This window comes from Arctopsyche grandis, chromosome 7 (genome assembly GCF_051622035.1).
Source record: "Arctopsyche grandis isolate Sample6627 chromosome 7, ASM5162203v2, whole genome shotgun sequence".
In the NCBI taxonomy this organism is placed as follows: Eukaryota; Metazoa; Arthropoda; class Insecta; order Trichoptera; family Hydropsychidae; genus Arctopsyche; species Arctopsyche grandis.
Window position 1 is genome coordinate 20,235,660 of NC_135361.1, and position 21,914 is coordinate 20,257,573.

The 21,914-nt window shown below is 35.0% G+C and overlaps 1 protein-coding gene across 1 annotated transcript in view; it reads left to right on the plus strand.

The window, feature by feature from the left end:
- corn (microtubule-binding protein cornetto) overlaps positions 1-21,914 on the plus strand; it is a 79,781-nt gene that overhangs the window by 43,392 nt on the left and 14,475 nt on the right. The window contains exon 2 of the mRNA XM_077434405.1: positions 4,090-4,172. The gene's annotated coding sequence lies outside the window, so the exon portion shown is untranslated. The remainder of the gene's footprint in view (positions 1-4,089; positions 4,173-21,914) is intronic.

The window sequence follows — 21,914 nt, forward strand, 5'->3', positions numbered from 1 at the left end:
TAGCGTGTAATGCTTTCAATTGTGTGGTTAAGGGTTCAATCTCAGGCTGTGCTGCTGGCCTGAACTTGGATATGTGACTCCAAGGTCGAACGATTCCTATGAGAGTTTGCCAATTTAACTGATTTCATTGAAACTGTTCCAACAAATTAGCAATCCTGTCCTATCTCTCGCAAAGATTCGAGTTGTTCAGCAGAAGTATTGTAAGTATTGTTGCTTAGGGGTGGGTGGAGGATCCAAGTAAAAGGCCAAAGTCGTTTCACAGCATTTATTGGTGATTAAGGAGATACACGCACTGGCAGTGCTCCGTCCAGAATGTCTTGATATCGCCTAAGTACCGCCTTATAACGGATAGGTCGCTAAGGATATCTTCGACGCCCGGTTACTTCCCTATTGTTTAGGCATGTACCCGGATATGTATTCCCACGACACTCAGTCCCACGCTATCGGTCACTTCTGAGAAATGACCAATAGCGGCCAATTCGGTGGCCATTGTTTAGCCTACTTGCACTTAGTCTGGAGATAATCCTTGAAACCAATTATAACGGTCACACAGTCTCTGGGATGGTACTCGGCCTAATCCGATTGCACTTACTCGGCGGTGTACGTAACATTATTATACAAGGTAGATACAGAAATCTATTAACATCCACATAGACATCTATAGACAAACTTGCAGCATTTAAACAAATTACCGAAAATAGAGACGCTGAAAAACTCGGAATTTATATCGTATATCGATGTTTGTAATTGGCCAAGAAGGTGCAATAGGCTTTACCTGTTAGGCCTTCCTACATACATATGTATGTAAAAATAAAATAAATTTTAAATACTTAGCATTTTGACGCAGTTCAAAAGATTTGACAGCCAATAGCCGGGCCACACCGTGCGACTTGCGAGCGACTCGAGGTTGAGAGCGACCAAACCGATGAATGAAGTTAGATGGAGCGTGTCACACCCATCAACTTCTCGGTCGCTCAACTTTCCATACATTTTTACAACTAGTCAGCGACAAATTTACACAGTGTGGGCCCAGGTCTATAAATTTCATGCGATATCTGGTGAGAGTCTATTTGAATCTAGTTTTTGACTTAGGACTCACATGAATTAAAATCTTTTGTTTGTGTGTGTGTGAACAAAATAGTGTATGTTCACGAACGAACCAGAGTTAATACTTGGACTGTAACATAAACATATTTACATACATACATATGTACATATATGGTTGAATCGTAATATTATCGATTTTTGCATTGTTCCTTTTACATATCCAGTACATACTATATACGTATGTATATACATACGTTATATGTACGTACATATAAAACCGAAATGGTTATTTCATCGCCTTGATGAATGTTTTTCCACATGTTTACGGAAATTAAGTAATCAATATTGAAAGCTTTCGTTGTAGTACAGCCTGTTCCAAAATGTAATAGAAATGTCACATTCGTATGGGAAATTCGAATGCTTTGAAATTAGTTTTCTTTATAATGAGTTATGTTTCCATTTATGAAATTATTATTTTATATATGCCAGCCTAGCTTGTGTTTATTTTAAATTATAAAAAACACACATGTACATATATTTGAAAGTCAACATAATTTATCATACATATTTAGCTTTTCTACACTATCCAGTCTCCAGTGTTAAACATAAAGGTTCGCTAATATAATATTATATCAGTGCTGGATACTTCAAGCACTGCACGTCAACAGCTCGGCACGACACTGCACGAAAAAGACCACACCTATTCATACTATACAGCACCGCCAGCTTTCGGCACGTTCATACTTGATTTGGACGAGTGCAAGGCGAAATCGGCTTACATATACCATACAGAACGCGACGATACGGCGCAATATTGCTTGCATCGTATCGTTGAATCAATATTAGGGGCAATACACTATCAATACGGATCGTGATTCTAGTATCATGCATATCAAAATAGTCCGGATACACTACTGATTATCACGATATTAACTTATTACTAGTCACCGGACCCAGAAGGTGCCGCGTATTGTTCAAAGTTTGTAAATGCATTGTTAAAGGTTTGCCGAACCTTTTTTACAAAGGATTTACAACAATGAAACAATGGATAGCGCTGTGACTATCCGGTGTCTACTTATTACACTTACGTGATAATATTGATCGTGTGATAATTAAAGCCCGGACCCAGAAGGTGTCGTGTATTGTTCAAATATTGTAAATGCATTGTTAAAGGTTTGCCAAACCTTTTTTACAAAGGATTTACAACAATGGAACAATGAGCGGCCCCTTGGCTATCCTACCTCTAGTGATAATATTGATAGCGTAATATGTATGCACCGATGACGTTTCCTTAAATATTCATGTGCATGACAAGACTTTCGATATTACGGTGCTTTCGCCACTATGACGTCATGCGTGAATATTTCCATAATGACCAAAGCAAATCGGTTCTGCTTGATAAGTATTGGTGCTGTATAATGTTAATAGATTGTGTTGATTACTGCTGTTACGATGTGCCACGTACATATTACGGAACATGAATGTGTCCATGAAAAATGTTCCAAAAATATTTTTCGTACTGCTGTTTATGTGCAGGTGCCGGGGTTGAGTTGTACTGTACAAAGTTAGATATCAATCTTAAGATCGCTTTTTCCATTTCATTAGAGCTTTGATCTTCAAGTACAGTCGGTTTTAATGCTTGATTGTAATTAGGATCTTAATAAAATTCCTTTTCGAACATTATAGGACATTAAAGGGTTATTAAACGTGCGTTTTTAGACCGGTGCCACTGTTTCGCTGGCACACCCATTTAACCGAATTCCGTTTTATTGAATTATACACGAATGTCCTGTGTAATGTGTGTGCTGTACAACAATAAGCTATATTTAACTGAACCGGAAACGATTCGGTTTATACCTATAGTTAAAATTTACGTTTACATATTTGCGTGTTTTCGATACAATCAATGATTGATTTCGTGCGTTCGTTGTGTTTACGGATTATTTCATTAGTTTTTGCGTTTGTTTGAATGTGATGTTATATATGCTGTACTATCTAATATATAATTTGTATAATAAAGCACACAATCCATTTATAAAATAAAATATTTTGTTTTTGGCAATTTGACGTGTAATTTAGCAATTGTCGGAGATGATCGCAATATGATGTTGCGAGGCGTTTGCTGGCTCATGTATGTACATATAATATTACACCAAACATATCAAAATTGTTTTTATCTTATGAATACATATTTATATCACGATTCACTTGCATATGTAAAAAAGTGTGATTCACTTATGTAAAAAAGTGTATTTTTTCCTTGCAAAAAGTCTCCATAAAGGTGCAGACACACTTATGGAGAATCTTACGACACGGCATGCTTAGGTAGACTCTAGCTGTCAATGGAGGTGTGTTATATCATTGTTAATTCGTACGATATTATTATTTTGACAAATTTCTCCTAGATTTCTTCAAATATAGGAATCACCTTTATCGATCACTGTCAAACCTATGTCAATATGTACAAGGAACATATATCACCGATAACACTCTAGCTGAGTTTTGGCTTGGCATAGATTTGGCATGCTAGATTTTTTTTGCATGTGCAAAACTATCTAAAAATAAACATGTGCCTAATCATTCTCTGTGTCTGCGATATTTACAATCATTGTTCACTAATAAATAGATGATTTATTTCTTATATAAACACATATTTGTGTCTTAAATGCTCAGTAGAATGAAAATTAGAAAATTTTAAAAAAGTCTTCGTGGGGTGGAAACATTATACAAGTTTTTTAGTTAAATGCATATTGAATCACTAATATAAATCAAACATACTGTCACTGATAGAGTATTACTGATCCCAGTTTAATTCTATGGTACTCCAAATTTTTACATATTTTACTAAAATTAAGGGCGAATATTTGTCGTATCAATCAGTGAAGCAATTTATTGCGATGATATTTGGTAACAAACTAGTAGATAGCAAGTCTTCTAAATAAAACAATGAAAAATACACATTCGTTTTTAAATAATAAATAAAAAAAATCCCTTGAAATTTTGATATGCGTATGCTTATTTTATTGTTTTTAATTTTTTCAGATTAAATCCATCATACTTCCGGAGCAAAACTTCATGAGTTAAGCGAACTTTTCAGCAGCCAATTTCCGCATGACTGATATTAAGTGAGTTACATTTTACCATATTTTTTTAGCCGTTTCATTAAAGCACCCGCGTGATAAATACACGCAAAAATATTACATTTGCGACCCGTACAAAAATTAAATTCAACATTTAGAACACCGTTAACGGCACGCGAAAATCCCTCATTGAAATTCTCATCGAGCTTTTGAACGTTCATAGGATCCGTTGGCGATGATGTAATAGAAGTACCCAGATGTTTAACGTTCGAATTTTTTTCCTGTCTGATAATATCTTTACAATCCGCACAGGTAGGTACGTAATATATTTTTTCGTATCGTTTTGGTGTACACTTCCTGACAGGTGTGTTGTTTTCCAATATACGTATATGCATCTGTGTGTTATGTACTGATGAAACTGTAATAAAAAAAAAATTAAACAACAAAACAGCGCTGAGAGATAATCGAGGTCGTTACGAGATGTTCGTTAACCGCATTCATTGATCGGGTTAAAAAAGAGTCGTTCGTCCGGTTAACCCGTTCGCTGCCGGAACGAAATAGCTCTCTCGTGAGCTACCGTCTCCGACCTTGACCGTTCGTGTTTGTTTATTTTTATGTTCATAATCTATTTCCTTTGGTAGTTTATGATTTTGCTATAAAAGTTTGATGAAAGGAGTCGGGCGGGGGAAAGGTCTCTCTCACCCTCAGATGCGATTTTATCAAAGTTTGCACATTTATTTTTCTTTGGAATATGAAAGTTCGGGTCGAGACCTTTTTCGCTTCGAGAAAGTAATTATGCATTAATATAATTATTGTGCTGAAACTTTATTGCTCGAGCTCATTGGGTGATATTGTAATAATTTACTTGAATAACTCATTAAAGCTTATCAGGTTACAAAGAAAGGCAGCTATGTTATTAGATAGCATGCAAAGCTCAATAGTTTAGTTTAACAGACGTATTGAATTTACTCGGATATTAGACATGCGGTTTCAAACTTCAAAGATTTTAAAAACCATTTTTGAAAATCTGAAATCCGATTCGTGGGATGTTTGGTTAATTACGTGAATTCGATTTTTCTCTACTCTTGTTATATGTATTTTAAACTTCAACTTTTATATACATAAGTACATAGATTCTTCGTCTTAGACTCCGATTCTGATTTCTCCTCCATAGTCATGGTGAATTGGTGTAAGCTACGGCATGCGTGTGTTCGTGATTTCGTTTGTTCAGGTCATTGTTAATTCGAATATGAGAATCACTGTCAATACAAGGGTAAATTATCACCAAAAACGCTCCAGGGGGTGAGTTTTGTGTAGATCGCGACGGCACGGACTAAGCATGCCAGCGTTTTTTTGGTTCCCGGAAAATATGCACTAAATTGCACTGAATAGTAGCGCAGTTTCGAGAAGTCATAATTTTCAAAGGCGCTGAAAAATAACTTACGTGATAGAATTCCACAAAAAAAGGTTAGCATTCTCGGATAACATACAATTACCCCTTGACGCTTTTTTGTGGGATTCTATCGCGTTATTTCTCTTTGAGCATCTTTGAAAGTTTGGATGTCTCGAGAGTGCAAATATCAGGAGTGCATATTTCCGGTCACCGTTTTTTTTACATGTGCAAAACTATCTAAAAAAAAAAACGTGCCGCATAAGATTGTGTGTCTATACCAGTGGCGGACGGTGGGTGTTAATACCGGGTGTGCTGTGTATGCCGTAGGGCGTAGGGTATAAAATTAGCAATTAAAAAAAAATACTCGTTTTGCATTACAAAAATGTTTAATTTATTAGTTATTTATACATAAGTTCAATGCGACGTTTCTGAGACATAAACTTTTCAATCACGTATGCATAGAATGTGTCTTTCTGTTTTAATTCCACCAATAACTTTTTTTCTATTGAAATTAAGCTAAGGCCACATAATCTATCTTGACCTTGCGTACCTCTATAGCAAGTTTTTATTCTTTTCAGCGCCGAAAAAGAACGTTCTGCTGAAGCTGTACTGCTTGGTATCGTTAATATTAATTCTCCCAGCTTAAACACCTCTTTAAAACCAGATTCGAGGTTATTTTTTGTCATGAATTGTATTAATTCATGAACAGGTTTCTCTGAAAATTCAGAGCTGGAATATAGCACGATGAGTTCGTTTTTCAATCGAATATAATCAAACAGTGATCCATAAAAATCTTTTAATTTATTAATTAAAACATTTGGAAAATTTTCTTTATATTCGTCATATTTATCATTACAAAGAAGGTGGAAATATTCTAATTTGGAAAGTGAAGAATATCTACATTCGACTTGTGCGATTATGCTATCAACTATTTTGAAATATAATTGACGAAATGAAGTTTTATCTTCTACTTCTGAATAATTTTTTAATCTTTGTGGCCTACGATCATGATCATCATTTTTTTCATTTAAATAATTATTCCATAACATTTCAAAATTATTATCCCTTTCGTATTTCAGTTGCTGCAAAACATGATTAATTTTTTTACAACAATATAAAACGTCCGAAGATTTAGATTGAAGAATGTTATACAAAACATCAGTTATTCCAAACAGTTTTGAAAAAATTTGAAGAAGTTTAATTGTTTGAAAAACCTCTAAAAAGCCTAAAAACCCTCGTGCTTTTATAACAGTATCTGTGTCCCATAATTCACAATTTTCTATAACATGTCGAAAAAAATCTGTAAATTGACTTCTGTATTGTTGTACTGTGCTACTTAAACGAGATGTAAAATTCCACCTTGTGGGTGCTACAGAGGGAAGTCTTTTTGTCACAAATTCCTGTAAAGCGAATACTCTTTTGGAAGATTTTGAAAAGTATGTAGACAATCCATTTAAAGTTTGAAAAAATGATTTACTTTCTTTAATATCAGAAAGACCTTGCTGCAATACTAAATTCAATACATGAGCATAACAGTGTGTAAAAAGAGCAAAAGGATAAGCATTGAGGACTTTGGATTGCAAACCATTTACGTGTCCACTCATTACACTTGCTCCATCATAAGTCTGTCCAACCAATTTGTCTTGAATTTTAAATTCTTCAACTATGTTCACCACGTGACGGAATAGACCATTAGATGTTTTATCAGCACTAACGTCTGTAAAACTAATAAACCGTTCATGTACATTGCCTTTACATACAAAACGTAAAACTGTTGAGAGCTGTGATTTTGTCATTATATCTGAAGTTTCATCGAGAATAATAGCAACAAAACTTGCTGACTCTACTTCATTTTTTATATGAACTTTAATAACATGAGCGATTGCTTCGATTATGTCATTTTGTATACTTGGAGAAGTACAACGAAAGGTAGTAGCAGTATTTAAATGAGTATCTAAAACAGAATCATATTCTCGAAGAGCATTTAGATATTCAATGTAATTGCCTTTGTTTACGGAATTACATGACTCGTCGTGACCTCGCAGGGACAGTTCTTGTTTTCCTAGATAGATTATTGCGTTAATAATTCGTTTTAAAACATCTCTATTTTTATTTACTTGTTCATTATGTCGACTTATTTCGGCTTTACGTTGACTGTCAATTAATACGTCGATTCGTTGTTTGCCAAACATTTGTATGGAAAGAAATGATTGAACGTGTGCCTGCGATCCTTCGTGTTTCTTCAGTGCTGCTGTCAAATGGTTGAGATCAGCAAATCCTTCTTTGTTCCACACATTAATATCTTTGGAGAACAATAAACATGGCCAGCAGAAAAGTTTGGATCGAATTTCACAGCCTGTAATCCATTCGAATTTTTTATAATTTGAAACGCAAAAATGTCTAGTGTAAACTTTTGTTTTTTCTTTATGCAAACTGGATAAATTTGGAAGAGACGGACACGGTTTCCCATCTTTAATTATTTTTAATTTTATCTCAAAACTTCTATTTGAAAACGGAATAGTTAAAATGTCTTGAACACTGTTAGCCATTATTAGTTATTAGAGGTATGACTGAGATACGAATGACCATAAAAATACGAATGTGCGAAAAAGTACGAGACCACGTGTCGCATCGCATTCGGTCAATTGCCGAGTGGTGCGGTGCGGTGCGGTGCGCGGTGCTCTGAAGTCGTAGCACACCGTACGTCTTAATATCGCGAACAAACCTATACAAGCGAATATCCGCCTGCACACTCCAACCAAACCCACCAATTTGCTGCACGGCATAGGTATTCTCTCGTCGCGGCGCACAAACTACATCTAACATCACACAACACGCTGCAGACTGCACACCACACCATACACCATACATTTAGCGCACGCGGTAAATACACCATACACATCAATGCCTGTTTATACAACAACACATTATTTTGTATTAAAATACTACTTTATGTGGTCTTTGGTTTTCACGGGTGTGCGCCGCACACCTAGCACACACCCAATATACGCCACTGGTCTATACCTTAAAGGTGAATATTCTCATCCCTAGTGAAAAAAACTATTTGATACCAAAGCTTTCGTGTCAGATTTCCTTCGATTGTTATTATTCAAAATATTTGAGAGAGGCTAAATGCTGATTGAAAGTCCCAAGAGGTCTGTCAATCAATTTAGAAAGTTATAAAGCAATAAATAAAACATACATACATACATATATAGAAAATTGTGTAAAATACAAATAAAGAAAATATTGAAGTACAAATTGAAACAATTATTATGAAGAGAAAGAAAATAGTATTTACCGAAAAAGAAGAACTACAAAAATTCATTTAATTTTTCGTAAACGATCAAGTTTATTTTTAAAAGGGTTTGGGTAACTAGAAGTCATGTACTAAGTTATTAGGTAGACTATTTCAAATTTTAAGCACGTTGAATTTGAATTGAAGGAATCTGTGAGTTCGACCTCTTAGATGTGTTTTTGTTATACGTTAGGAGGTTAATCACAGGATAATTGTATAAACTTCGATTAGATCGCCTCGCATTCTTCTCGTCTCCGATTTACATAGAAAGATTCATTCTTTTCAATGTCTTATCGTATGATACAGGTTTCCCACCTCAAATTCAATATTTTCCATTTCAAATTAAATATGTATTGATTGCGGCAATGAATATTGATGGAATTGCGTGACATGAAATTGTTGAACACTCCACAGTTAATTCCAATATTTTTTGCGATTTTCTTGAAAGATTGTTGTAGAAATTAGAAGAAAATAATCTTAAAAAAGTATGGTTAGTGTTAGACAACGCCAGAATCCATCATACCAAATCTTTTTTTTTTTTTTTTCTACCTCCATACTCACTAATGATGAATCCCATCGAAGAAGTATTTTGTAAGATTAAATGTTTTGCAAGGAATTTGCTTGCAGACCCGTCGATCGGATTAAATTTGGTAGAGATCATACAAGAGTCTGTCTCCACTGTTATGTACATCGACAAATTGCAACAAATACTACATAAATATGTACAGGAAATTGTCTGTAACTGCTGCTAAAGAAGCGTTGTAAATTATTATATTTTAAAATCGTTATTTAATTATTTAATGTTCTCTTATTCCTGTTTTATCTTTAAAATGAAAAATATTTAATTTGAAATGGAAAATATTTAATTTGAGGTGGAAAATATTTAATTTGAGGTGGAAAACCTGTAGTGTATTAATTTCAAAAGGCCTTTTTGAAATTCTTCTTTGAACCCTTTCAATAAATACGATATGATGTTTAATACAAAAAAAAAACAACAAATAAAATATTACTGTATTAAGAGTTTTTAAGATAGTCCGATAGAAATCCTTTTGTTTTTCTGTAGCAGGCTATTATAGATTTCGAGCGTAGCTGCCTCACCGTTACGAATATCTTGACTGTAGGGTAATTGAGTGTTCTCAGAGAAGTACTTTTTCAGTGATTTCCCGTTATATTCTGTAGGGAATAGAAAGGAATTAAATAAATTAGAGATGATTAGCATGAATAATAATTTTGCAAGGTTTGTTTTTTCTACAAAGTGTAACAGGAAAAGAATGGTATGATTCCAAATACATAAGCAGATAAATATAATAGAATCCAAAATCAAACCATTTTACCATGATTTGGTCTCTGTAGTTTAATACATAACCACGTTGTACATATAAAACGCCAGGTATCAAATACAACAATGTTCGCCATTCTTTAGTTACAAAATAATGGTGAATCATTGTTGTGTCTTTAGTTATAGAATTGTTTCATATAATCGCTTTATAATTCAACTGCATACATACATATGTGTATGATTTATGAACACGGCAATCAACATCCGACATATTGTCTTAATTTGTAGTGGATAGGAAGTCTGCGGTCAGTTGCACAACTGATTAATCTGATACACAACCGTTAGTATCGCGTTTTGCATGTGCTACATTAGACCCATTTCACCAATCATGGACTAATCATGTCATAATAGATTCTGACTCGGTCATAGTCCACAACCGTGTACAAAAGGAAGTCCTATCAATCACATTTACAAAGCGCATAATTTTTCCAATTCAAGAGACGTCGCCATTACCCAGTTAAGAGCTCCTCCCAGTTGAGAGATTGTATGTTTACGTGGGACTTCTGGGTCACCTTGGATCTCGTTGCCGAGGGTTAAATCTCCACAAATCTGCCTGCCCATCTATGTATCTATCCAATTTCAATTTCTACACAAGTCTACCAAGCGAGTAATTTAACTGATGCGTGTAGTCTCAGGATGATAAATCGTCTCACGTCCTAGATACTGTTTCAGACAAATCGCACGGGCAGTTTATCCCTTGATGATCGTCTCAGTTTCCAAAGCCCGGAGTCCTTGGGTTCGTTTCGTGTGTCGATTTAACTGTTCTGAAAATTACACCCACCCATTATGTGGATAATGTGGATGTGTGTTGGTAATCTCACCCCCTTTCCAATTGAGCTCTGCTGATGTATATTCATTGGCTGTTCAAATTCATAGTGGTCGGTTGTAGGTATGTGTGCAATTGTGTATCCCACGTGTTCCTTTGACGATTTCCCCTTCTATTTTACACCATTAACGTATTAATTTGTGTATGGGAGTGTGTGCTCTGAAGGGATGTCCAATTTTCGGTCAATTAAATATGCATTTATATTGATATTGTTCATTAATGCATTATCTTTGGGTCATAGAATTAGTTATGCTTCATATTGTTATTATGTATCTTGGTATGCATTTTGATTGGTAATGTTAAATAGATCTATAGATATTGATAGCTATGTATTTCGGCCTTTTACATGCAATGGACTGTTTATACATCGATCGAATCTAACCAGAGCCTGGTTCAAATATTAATCGTTGGATTTGACGTACATGCATACATATACATACATATATGACGTATATTTATGCTATTGGTTTTAGTAAAAGTTCTTTAGTAAGTAGTTTTAGTATATAAGTAAACAATTTAAAGCTATCTTTAAATACACTCACCAGGTATCGCATGAAACTTTAAGCTGTCAAAACGACAGGTATTTAAAAGGGAAATCCTATGGAAACCAAATCACAACGTTGCTATAATTCCCGTTACCGCTTATATTAAAAAATATTGCAAATATTACATAGTTATAATGGCTTATGCCTAATATGAAGTTAGTGCATAACTAGTTTGTTCGTCAATTTGTTCTTTTGTCTACACTATAACTGGTTAGGTTGATTCGTGTATGAACAAACTAGTTTGTTCATGAACGGTTGAAATGTATTCTGTGATTTTAACGTATACAATATATGAATAGTACATAAAGGTCTATTTATGAGTACATACCGTGTCCGTGGCGTGTAAATACATCATAATTTTACCTAGTTCTTTGTTTCTGGTTACCTAAGCTGCGTTTTTTACATTTTTTAATTGAAAAAGAGTATTTAAATGGCTTATAACAACATTTCTTTTATTTATGACAAACCATTGTTGTGCCAATTAACTCATTCATTTAACGTTCGGAATAAAAATCCATTTATAATTTTTATATCTTATCAAGATTGACGCATATATAATACATGGAATTGACGTCTCACTGTCGGCAAAATATAATATAAAGCGATTTTAACGTATTTATTTTCATATCATGCGTTATAATGACAATATTCATATCATAAAATTGCAACAACTCTTTTTAAAATTTAATTCACTGAATATACATATGTATGTATAATACAAAATTTGTCAAGTCACGGTATATAAAATCAACATCATTTACAGCCATTCACCGTCCACTTCTGGATGAAGGCCTCTCCAACTCGTTTTCATTCATCCCGTTTTGCACAACTCCTTTTTACTAACCTCTTCTTATTACTCTTTTACATTCTCTAGCTCTTGGTTTGTCCACTATTCTAGCTATGCGACCCGCTTATTGCCATTCGAATATCTGCACTCTCTCCACTATATCAGCTGGTATATTAAATATAACCAATGGCGTGTACTAGTGGTTAGCATATTATGCTTTCGAGCAGATGGTCACAGGTTCAAGTCCCACTAGACCTTGGTTTGTGACTACAGGTCGACCGTTTTTTTATCAGAGTTTGTTAATTTTTCTGATTTTTATTGAAACGGTTCCTGTAAAATTGGCATATCCTTTCCTATCTCTTTAGCTCTGGGCGTCTTGAGGTTTGCCAATTTGATTATAAAATGCTGCAAAAATTTCTCCATAGATGTCACTACGAATTCGTATTGTATAAAATGCTTATGTATATTGATTGTATTTTATCAGTTTAAGTGCACTCGTCGCTTTGGAGCGATCTGTTGAGGCGAGTGTTCATGTTCTATGAAATAAGAAATAAAAAAGTAATATTAAATGGAATTTTCGCACCCGGCACGGACACATTTCCTCATCAGTGTCTGAACTGAGCTCATCAGAAATTGCAATATTGTGACATCAAAGTAGTGTTGACAGCCCTTTCAATTTTCAGTTGAAATCGATTAAAATTTGGACCGCTATTCTGGATTGGACTCGCCTGTCTCTGGCAAGGCCCACAGGGAGAGAGCCACATTCGCACCATATGGCGCTCAAATAGGTCGACACTCTCCTACAGAACGACACGAAGCCAATATCTACCGAAATAGCCATCTCTACACGTTTGCATCGTTTGTTAAATAAAAATAATGATAAAAAAAATCTCTATCCAGTCGTAGGTATGTTCCTATACATGTGTACAAATGTATGAAAGAAGATAAATTGGGAAGGAAAAGAAAACGGCGCGTAAACAGAACGAAAGGTCAAGTTCTTATCGCGACCCTGTAAAAAAAAAGAAAACCGGTAAGGCCCAGAGAACGGGACTTCATCTTATTTTCGATCGCGTGTCGAATTCGATCGTTTCAGTTACGCGGAGTATTGTTCTAGCGTTGCATCACACTTCGTGGATTTTTTATATGGGTACATTTTTATATCGTAATTTTCAGATTTTATCTCCGCGCTGTTTTTGTAACTGTGCTGGGATTTTTTTTACGATAGGATTTTATTTCACGCGTGTTTTGGTTCGAGTCTTTATATTGTTGATCTACTGCCTATATATAAACAGGTACAATTTAGAACCGAGTATGTCTGGTTGCAGTACACACATACATATATACGGATGTGCATAGTTTAGGAATTTTTAATGAAGAATGATTTTCAATGTGATTTACACCGTGTGAATAATATAAACTTTATACAATGCATTGTCGTTATATGTACTAAAAAAATTAATGTAACACAAATTTATCTTTATTTTGATGTAAATTCGTTTTTGTATTTTTATATTTCCTATTAATTTTAGATAGTTTCGCACATGCAAAAGAAAATGCTGCCATTTCTAGTCTATACCGTCGCGGTCGTTCTCAAAACTCACCCCCTGGAGTGTTTTCGGTGATATTTTATCCTTATATTGACAGTGATCGATATCGGTAGTTCTTATATTGACGAAATGTAATAGAAACTTGTCGAAATAATAATGACGTGAAGACACGCCTATCGCAGCCTGAGTTCACTTAGGCGCGCCGTGCTGCATTTTTAATACTGGTTTTACTGTGCTAAAAAATCCGATAACCACTGTTCTGTTCCAGCTAAAAACGTGTGTTTTAAGTTTAAAATAATGCAAAATCTGTTATGCAAATTATTGTAATTAAATATAAAAATCATTTTATCATGTATTAAACGTCGAAAAATATGAAATATGTTTAGGAAATAAAAAAGATGGCCGAAGGAGAGCCGTCCATCGAAGGCGGATATCATTCTCACACTGACCGCTGAGCGCGGCGCTTACTGATTTTTCTCTATCTCGAATCTGTGAGTCACGTTTACAAGGGCGTCCCGCGAAAATAATTATTTCTGTTGATATTGATAATTTTTTTTATTTTGTAATGGCATAGTTCGAATCATAAAGGTTTTGATGAGGAATACATGAAATATTTTGAAACATTTAACCTGAAAATATCTGAAACACAATTGTAGTGATAAAAAATAAGAGATATAAAAAATTCGTCTGAATGTGAAACGTAAAGGAGGTTTGTAAAAATGAATGGTCAGTAATCCGCTTCTAGTTTTCAGTATTTTTTTACAAACAGATATTAGTCAAGCAGTCAGTGACATATACATAATTCAACTAACTGATCATTTATTTACTGACCAAACCAAATGAATTTACTGTCCAAATAATTACAGCTATTTCTGATATAAATTTTATAAAATCAGATATACGAACATCTCTTTAAGTGTTCGACATCTTGGTCAATGTTTACGATTATATCTTTCATCGTATAATACCGACATTGAAAATACTATTGCCAAATGAATCCGATTTACGACAACCGTAATGAATTTTTAATGTAAACAAAATAGTTCAATACTGCAATAATGTTATAATCAATATATGAATCGTTTAATATAATAGATTATTTTAAATATAAATGTCCATAAATACATACTTATGTATATGATATATAATTTTCTAGTGTTGTTAACCATTTGTTCGTTTTAATGATACAAAAAAAAATCTTACAAGTTGACTCAATCTATCAAAAGTAAAAAGTCTACCAGTCGTGTCTCTGGTTTGATTGATCGTTTGTTTGCGAAACAATCTCCATACCATCTTTTACACTTACATTTTATATAATACAAGTATGGATTCTAAAGAGAAATGTTATGAAATTGGTATTAATTTGTTCGAAATACATATAACGTTATCGAATAACCATAAAATTTGCATACAAATTGATCGTTTTTAATTTAAATATCGAAATTTTCAGATTCATCCCGTTGGCTGGTCGTTAGCATGCGGCAATTAACCGGACGAATAATACATGTAACGACCGAGGTTCTTAACCCTTTTCCAGTCTAGACCGTCAATTTTTGTCGGTTTGGCAATCGGTGTTTCGGAGCGGAATTATTGTGGCGGTTAAGATGCAAGTTTATCTACGAAATAGTCAATTTCGTGTCATAGCCATTTGATAGATTGATCTTGGACGCGTTCAAGTGTGATCGTTGACGATCCATGACGTGAAAATAACTGGAACGGACCCACGATACATTTTTTGATCGATTTTTCAAACTTGCAAGTTTAGTTACGACCGATGACACAATTTGGTGGTCATATTTTGATACCGTTTGAATCTTTTTTTCAACGGAATTTTATTTCGATCGGTAATTTTGCACGTACTTTTATCAGGCAGGAAAAATCGTAAATTGTGTTTGAGAAGTTTCGATTTACAGTGTTTTTGAATTGTTGAATTGTTCTATTTTACGACTGTAGTATAATTGATTTCCGGTTAACGCGTTTGATTGCGCGGAAGTCGTCAATTTTATAGTACTCTTCTTATAGTACCCTGTGTCAATATTATAATGGTATATGATGTATTTATGTACATTCATCGTTTATTTGAAGATTAAATCCTTTCATTTCAACGAGCGCTCTTAATGCACCATCAATTGTATGTGCTTTCATATCTAATGCTTATGTTTGTTAATAAAAAGCGATGAATGATTGTCAAAAATGCACTTTTACATATGTTGTTAGTAAAGTAAATATATTTCAGTGATACCTTTACATTTCTCGGCATTTTCATTAAGTTGTTCAAAGCTTAGCTTTCCAACCATAATTTGTATGCTAAGTAATCTAGTCAATCGGTCGAGGGATCCTAGCTGTTTTCGTCAGTATCATTCAACGCTCAATATTATTAAATCAAATTTTTCGTGCCCCACGTACATAGTTTGAGCCAATTTAACTATCGTCTTTTGTGGAAGTCTTACGTTGGGCACCAATATAACGGTCATGCCCACGTTGGGCGCCGATATGACGATTACGGAGATGTAGTTAAACCAAAACTTTCGATTAACACGGAGAACGACGATACAAATATTTAGGTGGGATCTTCCCGGTTCGGAAATTTCTTCTAAGATCGACCAGCTGGTCTGAGCTGGCGGGAGAGGTTGTAGAGTCTGGTCACGAGGTGTACCCTAGTCAAATATGGACTTAGTGAGGTTTCTTGTTCGCTAGAGATGGCTTCTGACTATTGGCTATTTCAACGGCGCTGCTCGAGAAAGTGGTGTGCATTCAGGAGCTCCTCAGGGTTCGTACTGGATCCCGACGACTGCTTTCAGCGACTCGCTCCACTCAACTCGGGAGCAGAGCCTTTTGTTATATATGTACATAAGTAGATTCGCGCCCAGAATCTGACTGGTAGCTTCATGGTATATCATTATAATATGTAATGACTAAGTTTTTTTTATCAATATGATCCAAATTTACATTTGATAAAGATTTTTTGTTCGCTAAAAGATGTCTACAGACAAATCTCTAGTTCACCTTTATAAATACTGAAATGTCGCTCCTGTGTGGTCCGGGATTTATACTACTATATTTTTCAATTTGTACGTGTCTGATATTTCCGTTTGATCTGAAAATTCAATAGATCGCGCTCCACATATGACACGTTTCGCCGAAAAAAAGTGATAGATTTCATATTTGAAATGAAATGTCAAACCGTGCACAAACTTTCCAACACCGCATTCGAAGAATCCGGTTCAATTCCGTATCAAATTTGTGTATAGTAAATAATGCAATTTCAGTGCATATTCGGTGTATTATTCTCATTTAAAATTCTACAGAAACGCATTCGATATAAAAATTGATAGATGCAATCCGGAAACGACCATAAATTTTAATCACAGGCCTCGTATTTTTATTTTATATATTTCATTTTCCAATGGGTGTCATGGCAGGTTGCCTTAGTAACACCTATGACCAAACTTGTGCTTAAATACTAAAAACATTCTACAATATATGTAGGTATATTCCGCCCTTCTTACCCTAAACCAACAGAATAGACTAGTGGTTAGCATATAAAGCTATGAAAAAAGTGGTCAAGGGTTCAAATCCTACTGGTTTCTGCTGGCCAGACCTTGGATTTTTGACTTCAGGCCGATCGTTTTCTGTCAGAGTTTGCCAATTTATCTGATTTTCATTGAAACGGTTCCAAAACATTGGCAACCTTACCTATTTTCTCGCAAATCTCGAGTTTTCAGCAATCCCGAATTTCGCAAATTTCACCATAAATGTCTTTGTGGACGTTAATTGATATGTATTTACTGAATTTCACTGAATTCTTTAAAAAAATGCTGCAAATTTACAAATTTGACCATAGTTGTCTCTGTGGATGTTAATTGGTATGTGTTTACTTTGTATAATAATACTTGTATCAAATGTACAATGTTTCTGGACAGGAAGACGCATTGGGTTACCTGTTAGGCCTTCCTGGTATGAATTTAAAAAAAAAGAAGAACGCGGGGGAACCCCGTTCCGGCACATTTTTTCACGGCATTTTGAATGTTTCTAAAGCAATGAGATAAAACAAAATACGTGCGTACATAATCACAATCCATTTTTTTTATACACATGAATTGGCCAAGATGATAAAATATGGCGTCCTTATGAACAGGATGAAATATGGATGGATTCGAAAGTGCAAGAACAAGAAGTACGTTCCGGTACCTTTTCTTTTCAAAAAAAAGCGCTGAGTATATTTGACAATCAACCAATTCAGACTTGCGACGAATTTACGAGAATTTACAGATTTTATTGCCGTCACAACAATTAAGTTAGATAAAACAGCAAACTCTAACAGGAGACGGTCTATCTGGGTTCAATAACCATCTAGATCTATCCAGTAGCGTATATAAATCGAATAATTGCTCGATTCCGACCGGGATTTGAATCCCCAGCTTCTCTCCTGGTAAAAAATGGCTTAATCAGTGCGCTACGCTATGGTTGATCCGTTTGATTTTACTCGCTCTTTGTAAATAAACTTCACGATCCACTGTGCACAATACCAATGTCTCTCAATTGTAGATGCGTTATCGCTGAATTTCATTCTGTATTTTTTCTAATAACGTTTTGTTACGGTTTTGTAAGTAGTGAGTGTTAGCGCGGGTGTGTACGCACAAATCTCGCTATAAACATACATATTTATTGCGTAATCGCTCTGAATGGAACTCGCTATAAAAGAAAGTTTACAACATTATTTCGCTCGCTAACCGTAACCGCCGTGTAATAATAATCAAATCATAACCTTTTTTGCTACGCATTTTCTTTTCATCGGAAGCGGCGTTCGATATGATATGTACATATCTAAAATGACGTGTAATGAGGATACATTTACATACATACTAGCTGGGATGTAAAATGTAATGTTATGTGCTTTTCCTATTCTGTATGGTCATATCTGTATCAGCAGCTGTGAATGTTTAGTGGAGCGATGAGTAGTTTTCGATGTTGCTTCTTCTGGTCCTTCTCTTCAATGGATTTCTAACATATGTACGTAATGTGCTGCATACAAATAGGGTGTTGGGATGAGCTAAAAACTACCTCAGCATAAAATATGATAGTATCTACATAGTATAGACCATTCTCTTGTAATTAGTAATATGTATTTTATATAATTCGCCAGCAGTGTATGTTGGTGGTTGCGTTAGTGCTAACCACCGAGAGGTTACTCGATTGAAAAGATTTTATACCCAGTATTATCAGAGTGCTGTAGGTCAGACTTGGATATTTAAGACTCCAAGTCGATCGTTTCCTATCAAAGTTTTTTAATTTATCTGATTTCATTGTTGAAATGGTTCCTCATCAAAAATTTGGCAAAAACCATCCTACCCACAATGTCACTACTATTTTTTTTATATACTAGGAAGTCTAACAGGTAAAACGCAATGCTAGCCAATTCCTAGACAATTACAAATATCGACAACATTACATCTATGAATAAATTATATACATTTTTGCCGTTTTATATTTTACATATCAATAATTTCGAGAAAACCATTAATTCGATTTTTTGCGAGATACAGAGAAGGTTGCCCATTTGTTCGAAGCGTTTCAATGAAAATCAAATAAATTGGCAAACTGCGATAGGAAACGATCGACCTGGTGTCACATATCCAAGGTCTGGCCAGCAGCATCGGGCAGTGATTTAACCTATGACCAATTGGTTTGAAAACATTTCAAGCTTACCACTAATCTATGCTGATGGTTATGATTTAAAAAAAGTGTGATTTATAAATTTATATACATATGTACATACAAGTTTAATACAATAGATGTCACTGAGGGGCAACCCATATTGACATTATGGGAAAAACATATATTTATTTAATAAAAAAATAGCACGTAGGTAGACATATCCCAATGCAAGTTTTGTCTTAAGATTCAGAAGAGATCGACCAGAACCAAGGCATTGTCGATCGTTTTATCTTTCCTTCTAATGATAATGAGTAGCAATCTATAAAATGCACGTCATTATATCGATTATTTTCTTTCGGACCCATATAAGATTCTGTATTATTACCAGACTTAACTTTTCGCAAAATGGTTCATTTATTGTTAATTTCTCGTTCCCTTGCTTTGAACACTAATGGAGTGGTCTATTGCTATTTGCAAAAGCATCCGCTTGTAGCCCCCCTTTAATTATTATTACAGCTACATCGTTCATAGTCTTATTCCTCAATGGCTTCACATTTATTTTCGGATTCATCAGTATGAAGAATTGTTACTAGATTACAGTTAATCAGGAAATGAATTTCAAATCCAGCATCCTCTTCTTGTTCTCTTCATGCAATAAACTACATATGTATGTCGAATCACTTCGTCTCCAAGTCCCCAATCCACATACTCAAAAAATCGTTATTCTAGATACGCTCCATTTGCACATCAATATTTAAGTGCAGCTACCCAAGAAAGAAGCTAAATCTATTGTAACCTTGATTTTTGAAATTTCCATCAAATAACAGAGTTCCTTTTCCAAATCTTATCAATAATTCATAAAATTCATAAAATTTCCACTATCAAAGTGTTGGCATTGGGCTGATTGCTTTTTGCAAAACTGTATTCTTGTATGTATGTATGTACGTTCGTATATAGTATTTTAAGCACCCACATCAAACTAAGAAAGTTAACCAACTTCTCAACACAGCATCGGTCATTAGTTTCGCTCGTAAAATCATCAGTGTATAATTTATCTATCTATACATTTTTATTGCAACTCACCAACCAGCCTGTGTACTCCTCTAAACACATAGCACTTCTATTGACTAACACAGAACCGCACTCGGACACGTTTTCACCCTCAACACCCACACTTTTTCAACACACAAGTTCGATATTATCCATAAATGATTCATCCAGCGTGTCTTTTGACCAGATGCATGGATCGCATGCGTGTTTGTTGATTTGTGCACGTGCACCGGGTACGTGACTGCACCGCGAACCGATCTCCGGTAACGGGGGCCAATTAATTTTCTGCAATTTAATCGTCGATAATATTTTTAAATCTATTATATATGTATTGTGTAGTGCGACCGGTGGTGGTTTTGTTCGTTCGATCAGAGTCAATTCAGAAGGAAATGAATTAACTCTACTTTTCCCGTGATTGCGATATCGAATGGTCGGTCGTGTCCTTCCTGTTTTTGCTCGGTATTGTCGTGTACGCATTATCCGTCAAGTGAGATTAGATATCCCTTTTTCACTTTGAAGACAATAAACCAGAAGACGATTGAAATTTTCTCACCGTTTCACTTTTTCCATTGTTTCGCACTTGGGTATTGGCTAGCTGTCGTCGCTGATTTTTATTTGTAACGATGTATCAGTTTTTTCAAAGATTAATTCATTAGTATTATATTATAAACAAGCAGTATGAAAAATATTGCTTAGTACATTTTACATACATACATATATTCATATGTTCCGTAATGTGTATGTGAAGTGTCGAAACATCAGCATTACGATCTATTCATATTATTCGTACATACATGTCGCCGAAACGTATCAAATAGAACCGGTTTTCTTTGGCCACTGTAGAAATATTCAAGCGTGTCGTGACGTCATAGTGGCGAGTGCACCAGTATTAACGGAAGTGCTACCATATGCTTGAGAATATCTTCGGAAGCGTTATATTGTAAGAATGTTGACTCGGCGATACTATGTAAGCAATATTGCGATGTATCGTCGCGTTCTGTAAGCCGATTTTGCCTTGTAGTCGTCCAAAACAAGCACGAACGTGACGAAAATGAGCAGTGCTGTGTATTATCAACATAACTAGTCTTTTCCGTGCTGTGTTGTGCTGAGCTGTTGACGTGTAGTGCTGGATAATATAATCAAATCATCAACATGGCGTGCGAGTTTTTGGATTTTAAAATATAATATAATATTATAACGTACAGATTAGGTGATTGGTGCTCGTCGACCGCTGGTTTACTATCGCTGATCACCCGATCTCGCGTTCGCACCAAAAAGGCCTCGACGTATGAGCAAGCTGTATACAAAAGCCAATAAGCTCTCGCGAACCATCAACCAATGAGA